Source organism: Aotus nancymaae, unplaced genomic scaffold (assembly GCF_030222135.1).
Source record: "Aotus nancymaae isolate 86718 unplaced genomic scaffold, 86718_ANA_hifiasm-v0.15.2.pri h1tg000048l, whole genome shotgun sequence".
In the NCBI taxonomy this organism is placed as follows: domain Eukaryota; kingdom Metazoa; phylum Chordata; class Mammalia; order Primates; family Aotidae; genus Aotus; species Aotus nancymaae.
The window spans coordinates 11,286,923-11,296,341 of NW_026988462.1; the positions used below are offsets into that span (position 1 = coordinate 11,286,923).

At 33.3% G+C, this 9,419-nt stretch overlaps 1 pseudogene; it reads left to right on the forward strand.

The window, feature by feature from the left end:
* The first annotated feature begins 2,370 nt into the window (after nt 1–2,370).
* On the forward strand, nt 2,371–4,177 carry LOC105719973 (transcription factor Sp3-like; annotated as a pseudogene).
* The last annotated feature ends 5,242 nt before the right edge of the window (nt 4,178–9,419 follow it).

The window sequence follows — 9,419 nt, forward strand, 5'->3', positions numbered from 1 at the left end:
TTCATTGACAACTCATTTGTGGTTTGGTGGAGTTCTATGTAAATATAGAATACATGCTTTTCAACATGTATTTTCACCTAATCATTTAAAAATATTTCCATTGCATATTAAGGATAGTATCAATTCAGAAAATATCATTTCAACCCCATTAAAAAATAATGGCATTAATATATAAAATAAATGATCATTTCAATCACTTTAAAATATTTCAAAATGCTAATCTATTATCTGAATAAAAGCAGTGAACAGATATTAGTTTCATATGTTTATATTAATATATGAAATCCAAAATTTGGTTAGTTTTTAATTAAATATATTGACTATCTCCATGTGTTTGTGTCTTTGTATGTGTGTAAGCTTTTCCTTAATTCTTATTTCTCTCTAAGTGTTCAACCTGCAAGTTTAAATGTTTAATATAATTAGTTATATATTAATGTTAATTAACTCTCGCTTTAATAAATAGCTTTCCTTGTTTGTTATTCCTCTAATTTTCCATTAAAAACTAAATTTTTATTTAAAAATGATACATAGTTTTTAGTCTACTAACAAGTTGGGATAGCTTAAGTTCATGATAATCTGCCTTGTTGTTTTCATTAATTGAAGTTCTGTAAGAATGTGGCCCAATTAATCATCAACAATCTCTAGTAATAGGCAAATAGCATAGCTTATTGGAAGAATGCATAAAATATGTTTGAATCATAGCCAGTATTGTTTGCCAAACAAAATATTAAGCAGCATTTATCTTACTACCTTGAAACATGCAGATAAATATTTCTTTTAACTACTTTATCATCTTTCTCTTTTCCTCCATTCCTCCCTGTCCTCTACTTTTTATTATTTATGGAAACAAATTACTGACATTTTCAAGATACACATGGTTCTGATTAATAATTTGATTAATATCAGATAGAATGATAAATGCAAGAGAAATAAATTTTGATTTACTCTCTGCCTTTTTTTTTTTGGTACAGCAACTTAGCCTTTAGCCTAACATATGAGTATTCAAATTTTATAAGTTGGAAAATGACAGCCATATAGAATAAGTTTGCCAGCATTTTCCAGCAACTACTAGGTGGTAGTAGATAGCGCTTTGAACATATCTGTCAATGAAAATCCATGTCATGAGATATTGCCTCTCATGTGCTATCTATGAAAACAATTAAAAAGGTAAGTTCACACCTCATCTAACTCTTGGACTGATGGTTATCCTATTTTTGTGATAGGGTAGTAATGTATGAAAAGAAAAACTGAGCTTTGTATGAGTAGTTCACTTACGCTATTCCAAGGTATAAAGTTGCAAATAATTCTTATCCTTCACTCCTCTCTGCTTATTATTCAGAACTACAAATCTGTTTCAAAAAGAAATGCAGAGTGACCACTCTTCTTTGATAGTATTTTTAATATTTTTGTTCATTCCTAGAATTCCATAGTAATATCTCAAACCCACAATGGCTTGCAAGAATTTCTGAGCACCAGGCAATGTTGAGAGCCTTGCCTAACCCTGATAAGAAAATTCACATATAAAAGCCTGAATGTCAGTTAGCTGAGAGGCAAGTTATATCTTTTTATCCATTTTTATATTAACCATTTAACAACCAACTCATACTCAATTTTAGCTTAATAGAAATGTTTGTGAGCCAAATGTGAAAAAAAGTTATATTTATTAAGATGTGATAATCTTTACTGCTCTCCAACTTAAAACAACTAAAAAAACCAATTTCCTCAAAGAAGATGCTATAGTTAAATTATATATATATAATTTCTCAATGAAAATGAAACATATTTCAGAAAACACCTTCTCAGATTTATCAACAAATTTAATTTATAGTTCCTGTATAAAAAAATTACAAATTTAATGTATAGCTCCTATCTTATTTCACTCTAAAAAATTACCTTCATAGTGTAATGAATAATGGATTACTTTTTAAGAAATTGTTTATTACTTATTTACCTCTTATAGGCCATTATACATTGACTAATTCATTTTGACGATAATTTAAAATATGTCATATATATTACAACTAAATATATATACATTCTTCCTACAAAACTCACATTAGTAATTTTAATTTTTGAGAAAATTAAAGCTATCATTTGTCTTAGTTTAAAAATGATACAATATTCAATTTTATAAATATCCCAAAATGTTTACTATTATTTCATGATCAATCATTTACATAATTTTTCTTTCTCTCTCTCATATTGGTTTCTTAAATTAATTGAAAACATAACAGAGGTGCCCTCCCGGGAGTGGGTAGCCCACGCCCACCTGCCCCCAGACCGGGGAACCTGGGCGTCTGCTAGAGCTGGGACACAAGGCACGGGCGGCAGCGGGAGGAGGAGGAGGAGAGTGAGAATCCGTGGCAGATTCAGTCAACAGATGGTTAGCAGGTTCGCATTGGTTTCACAGGCTCTTCAGATAATGGAGTATAAATCAAAAGAGTAGTCAAATTCAGATCATTCCTGGCTCTAATCACACCTTCCTTGCCTCTGGAACACCTCCAGCTAACATCCAGAATCTCATACCTCAGACTGGTAAAGCCCAGGTTCAGGGAGTTGCAATTGGTGGTTCATCTTTCCTGGTCAAACCCAAGTAGTTGCTAATGTGCCTCTTGGTGTTCCGGGAAATATTATGTTTGTACTAATCAATAGTGTCCATCTAGATTCTTTAGGACTCTCGGGCAGCTCTCAGACAATGACTGCAGGTATTAATGCCAATGGACATTTGATAAAGACAGGACAAGCTAGGGATAGTTCAGATAATTCAGAAAGGACTGGTGAGAGAGTTTTTCCTCATACTAATGAAACGAATACTGATAACCATTTATTTGTGCCAACATCTTCATCACAGTTGACTGTTATGATAGTACAGTTATATTACAACAAAACACAAATAGCTTGACTACTTCTAGTGGGCAAGTTCATTCTTCAGGAAAACATATCCAGTCACGTGTTTCTGAAGAGACACAGGCACAGAATATTCAGATTTCTATAGCACAGCCTGTCATACCATATCTACAACTTCAAGAGTCTCAGCCACCAACCAGTCAAGCCCAAATTGTGCAAGACTACACAATCGAGCCCAAAATGGGCAAGACACTACAGACATTCCATAGTGTGAAAGTCAGTGGTCAAAACATATCGCAAAAGGCTTTGCAAAATCTTCAGTTACAGCTGAAACCTAAAGCCTTTTTAATTCAGGCAAGACAGTGACCCCTTCTAGACAGATAACTTAGCAAACGTGTCAAGTATAAGGGGTCCAGAACTTGCAGAATTTGCAAATACAGAATACTGCTGCCCAACAAATAACTTTGACCCCAGTTCAAACACTCACTCAATTTGCAGCAGGTGGAACCTTCGCTTCAACTCCAGTTAGTGAAAGTACTGGTCAGTTGTCAAATCTGCAGACAGTTAGAGTAAACTCTATAGATTCTACGGGTATACAGGTATACCCAGGAGAGAATGCTGACAGTCCTGTAGATATTAGGATCTAGGAAGAAGAACCTGAGCCTAATGACTGGCAGCTCAGTGGTGATTCTACCTTGAATATCAATGACCAAACACACTTAAGAGTACAGGTGGTAGATGAAGAAGGGGACCAACAACATGGAGTAAGAAACGGACTTCTGAGGGTAGCTTGCATCTGTCCCAACTGTAAAGAAGGTGGTGGGAGAGGTACCAATCTTGGGAAAAAGAAGCAACACATTCGTCATATACTAGGATGTGGTAAAGTCTATAGGAAGACCTCACATCTGAGAGCTCATCTGCATTGGCATTATGGAGAACAACCTTTAGTTTGTAACTGGATATACTGTGGTAAAAGATTTACTCAAAGTGATGAATTAGAGACACAGAAGAACATACACAGGTGAAAAGAAATTTGTTTTTCCAGTGATTCCCCTGCCTTAGTGACCATCTTGCCAAACATAATAAAACACACCAGAATAAAAAAGGCATCCACTCTAGCAGTACAGTGCTAGCATCAGTGGAAGCTGTGTGAGATGATACTTTGATTACTGCAGGAGGAACAACGTTTATCCTTGCAAATATTCAACAAGGTTCTGTTCAAGGGATAGGAACTGTTAATACTCCCACCACCAGCAATCAAGATATCCTTACCAACACTGAAATACCTTTACGGCTTGTCACTGTTTCTGGAAATGAGACAGTGGAGTAAATATTACACAAATACAAATGCATTGTGGTTATTTTTATACAGTACTGAGATGAATATTGTTCCTAAGTTCTCAGATATCTTTGTATTGATGTGCAAAATTTTTGGATTGACAGTAACTTGGTTATACATGACACTGAAATGCCTTACTTTGTATGATATTCCATAGTATATTAAAATGGTAAAATTGCATGGGCTTTGTAGATTCTTTTGGAATCCAGAAGAAATGAAGTTTTACCACATTATATAAAGAAAAAATTGAATTTAACAATGCGAATGGTAGTCTAACCCACTGCATCCATCCTGTGTAGTTTATTGTAAAAATGAGAACATGTTGGTATTTATCTATCATAAAATAAAAAGCTGGTGAGTGAAAGAAATCATGTTATGATAAAAATTTTGTAATTTTCTTGATAATTTTCATTATAATTTTAAAAATAATTTTTATTAGAATTTTCTTGATAATTTTTGTTGTAATTTTTTATTTTTATTTGTAATTTTCTTGGAATTTTTATGATGCATAACTGACAAGTAAGTGTCTAAGCAAATGTTACATAGTGTAAGCTTCATTTAGCTTATCAATTTGTCATTTTGAGGCTAATTATTTTAATTAGGTAAACTATGTACAATATTTTAAGCATTATTCTCGTAAAATTTTGAAAACTCCATTTTAACATGGAACTCTAGGGATAGTCACCTTTTAAATTCTGTTGAAATGCCATGTTTAGGATTTAATTTGCCAAAATATCGCCTTGTTAATATTCTTTCAATAACAAAGTTGGGCAATATAATCAATGTTTAAAAAAGTTTAAAACATATAGCTTGAGGCATTTGGATGGTAAGAAAATGTAATAGTGAATTATCCTTTTTCTTGAATATTGGAGGACCACCAAAAAGTTAAATATATTGCCTCTTAGCAGTGATTTTTATCCAATCTCATTTCCAAAAACCGTAAGTCTGCCAGTGCCTTCAAAGCAATATTGTTTATATTTTTAATTAAAAACTGTACAAAATAAAGTTAAATTGCTGGTCTTGGAAGAACTATACAACTTTCCTAAATGTATACCTATAACTATGGCAGTTCACCTACTTCAAAAAATTTGGAATTCTGTTCATTTGTTATTCTTAAGACCACCTCAGATTTAAAGACTATCTTGTTGTACATTTAAAGTGTTTTATAACAATGTGGTAGTTAGTAAAACACTATTCTTATTTCTTTTGGAAAAAAAAACAGAGGGATATGGAGTCCAATATTTATTTTAATTCTGTACTTTTCTGGTATTCAGCAATAAATATGTTTCCTATAGGCCAAGGCAATTTGCAAAAACTAAACCAGACATTCACCATATTATAAAAAGACAGGACAATTTTATATTATTGTAGAAATATACTTTATGGAATACCTTATTGAATCTAAGTATTAGTGGCTGCTGCTGTTTCTTAAATTTTCATGCCATATGTTCAAAAATATCTTATATATTTCCTTTTTTAGTGTTCCAGTAGTTGATGAGAGATCCAATGAAATGAAACTAGGTTGGATATCAAAAATTTAAAAGTTTTATTGACAGCATGGTATTATTCTACAATATATAATTTCCCCATTGAAACTGATAGTGATTTTTAAAATTTTATTTGAAGTATTGCAGTGTACAAATAAATTCTGTGACTTTTTAATCAGAGTACAATCATGCTATTTGATAAATATATATATATATTTTAGATGGAGTCTCACTCTGTCGCCAGGCTGGAGTGCAGTGGTACAAACTCAGCTCACTGCAAACTCCGCCTCCCGGGTTCAAGTGATTCCCCTGCCTCAGACTCCCAAGTAGCTGGGACTACAGGTGTGCACCACTGGCCCTGGCTAATTTTTGGTATTTTAGTAGAGACAGGGTTTCACCATGTTGTCCAAGATGGTCTCGATATCCTGACCTCACGATCTGCCCACCAGTTTTTATTATTATATAAGTGAATAAATTAAATCCAAGGATTTTAAATAATTTGGAGATGCTCATATACACTTAGTTATATATACATTTCTGTACATCAGTTCTATATGTTACACCCATCATTTGAGTATCACATATAATCATTAGATGCTTCATTCTTTTAGAATGAAATATGAAGGAGAATAGATAACACTGTTAAATTATTAAATTAGCCGTAACTACTGAGAGATTTGTGTATATCCTGAGTGTAATTTGCAACTCATATTTGTATTTTGCCAAAGTTCATTGGTAAAATATATTTAAACTAGGATCAGAATAGAAGAATCAGGAGCTTGGATAAGATGAGACCATTAAGGTGCAAAGTTTAAGACACAAGATTAATCAGAATACAAAAGCGTCTATCATCAAAATAATCACTTTTCAGAGGATGAGTCGATCAGATGTCTCCAATCTGGAATTGGCCTCTTACCTTGTTGTGTAGGTGTGGGTTGATTACACTACACGGGATTGGGCAATAGCAGATGAGGCTTAATATTTAGTAAAGAGACTGAGCATTAGAACTGATCTGAATATAGGCTTTGGAGGTGGTGTGTCTATGCAAGGTGGGAGAGTTGGTCAGAACCTTGAGGGGAGACAGAAACAGAATGCCCATAAAATGTTTCTTATTGATACTGTTCTAAATAAAGAAAAAGAAGCTATCTTACTGTCACAACCTCCAGAAAGAAGTATACTCTTTATATGAGTCCTTCTCTAATAACAGACAGTGTAAACATAAGTAAATGTTCAACCCATATGAAGTTCCTCTTGTCAAATTGTATGATTCATTAGACCTGAAAAGAGATTCTTTAGCTAGCAAAGAGAAAATGAAACTAATTTTTAAAAGAAGACAATAATATTGCAAGGATTTTGAAAGTCTAAAAGGGTCTGCAGAAATACTTATATTTGAATCTCAAGTTTAGAAAGCCCTGAACCCCATATTTAGATCATCTGGGGACTTGTTCAATTAGGAAGAGGCCATCTCACTCTGTATGTCATTGAGGCAAAGATGGCAATTGCACTGGACTCCATGCTCAGCAGTGCCTCATGCTTGATTTAAAGCTCTGCTGTCACTGTCTTGACATTGTTATTGGATCTGAACAAGGAGTTCCATGCTTTTCTTTTGCACTGTGCACTACACATTACATAACCGGTCCTGCATAGGGATGGGATGTGTGGTACCTGTGCAAGAAGGGGAAATAGGAAGGATAATTTTCTAAGTATGCAGCAAACATCAAATGATACTAAGTGATACCTCATGTTATTGAGATAAATAACGTGAGAAAAATACATTCAAAGTTTTGAAGCTGATTTCTATTGTTTGAGAGCAATATCTTCTGAGATGTGGTGAAGGTGATATTGTAGTCAAGTGGATGTAAATTCTTCATTTTTACCTGGAGATCAGACCTTTAGATATGAGGCCATGCAACATAGTTAAAAGGGAATCTGGAATTAGATGATATTTCTTTAAAATACTAGCTCAGGCACTCATGAATACTATGCTTCAAGACCTTAGGCATGTTCTGTGTTTCCTCTTGCTTCACTGAAAACTTGAGTACTAATACCCATTTATGAGGCAGCAGACAGGTAGCCATCAAAAATGTGTCCTATGATGTTGGCCTCGTGTCTTAAATTATTTAATTTTTTTCTAACATTAAGCAGAAGTAGATTTTTAAGCCCAAATACAGATCACTGGCTTCATTGAAAAGAGAGAAATTTTGACAAAATGGGGCTAGCATGACAGAAATCCCCTGAAGCTAATGCCTGCTTGCTTTACAGAAGATTGTCTCCTCCACTTTGAAACTTTTCCAGTATTCTGTATTTCTTCCTCTGCCCTCTTCATCCAGGTGCTGGATTATTGCAGACATCTATGTTTTTTTCCCGACCCACTTTAGAGGGTTTAAGAGAGAATTAAGTAGATAGCAAAAGTGACATGCTCAGCACATATTTAATGCTAAACAAAGAAAAGCATAGAAAATTGTGATGGCAATGCTGCTGCTGCTGCTATTTGATAATGATATCCTAGTTGACTAATATTATATAATCTTCATAACAACTCTAAAAATTAAACACTAGTAGTATCTCCTTTGCAACAATATGTAAAATGAGTTTTAAAAGAGGTCATAAATATGAATTTTAAAAGAAGTCATGTAACTTTCCCAAATCCACAGAGCAAGTAAGTGCCAGGGTTAAGATTAAAACTGAGGAAGTCTGTTTTGAGAGTTTTTCATTCAAGTTCTGCTGCTACTACTCCTACTCTAATTTAGTAGTTATGGACATATAATTTCAAATTCTGCACAATGGTAGAATATTCTAATTTTAAATGTGTATTGAGTCTTAATAATTAAACAAATAAGTGGAAATGCAAGGACATTTGTTACTGAATACTTTATTTTTATTCCACATAATTCATATGCAAATTATAGACAAAAAGGTGTGTTATTGAATAGAGGTGAGAGAATATCCAGTTTATACCCCTGGAGTCTAAATATGTATATATCTCAGATGATCATAATAGCTACAGAGAGCTTTTACATACAATTGTGCATGAAAATGCAACAAGCAGCTTATTGCAGGAATGATTTCTGTTAAACTAATTTTTAATAATTGTTCTGTTCCTACTTTTAATGTTTCTTTTGACTTCACCCCTTCCTATGCTGTCTTGCATTATGATTAAAGAAATAGTTTTAAGTATAATTTTAATCTGCTTTAATATAAGACTTCATGCCAACCTATTAAAAACTTGTTAAAAAATACAGATAATAATAGCAAAAATATTTGAAAAATTTAATGTAAAAAGCTTAAGCAGTAAAAGCTTAATAGCCTGATATAGAATGGAAACCATGGTATTTTTGTATGCAGTAAAATAAAAGTAATCCTCAAAATCATAACAGGCTGGTCTCTATGGTTTGCTCACTTCCTGCATGAGCACATTGTTTTCATAAATGTCAATGGTGATATGGCTGAAATACTGTAACAGTGGAAGTTTCTCAGTTTTCCCTGCACTGTCTTAATTTTTCTGTTTTTTTTTTTTTCCTTTGGTATTTGACTATCAGATAGCAGGAATAATTTCTGTAAAATAATCATTATTGGATTCTTCCCATATCCTGTGGCGCAGGTCAAAGTCAATCAATACATTGTATCTTGAATACCTCAAAGGATTTCAGCCTTAATTAGCACATTTATAATTTATAAAGAATTGAAGCATTAGCAAGTTCATAGTAGTGGTTAAGAAATATAGGCAAATAACTTGACCTTGATGA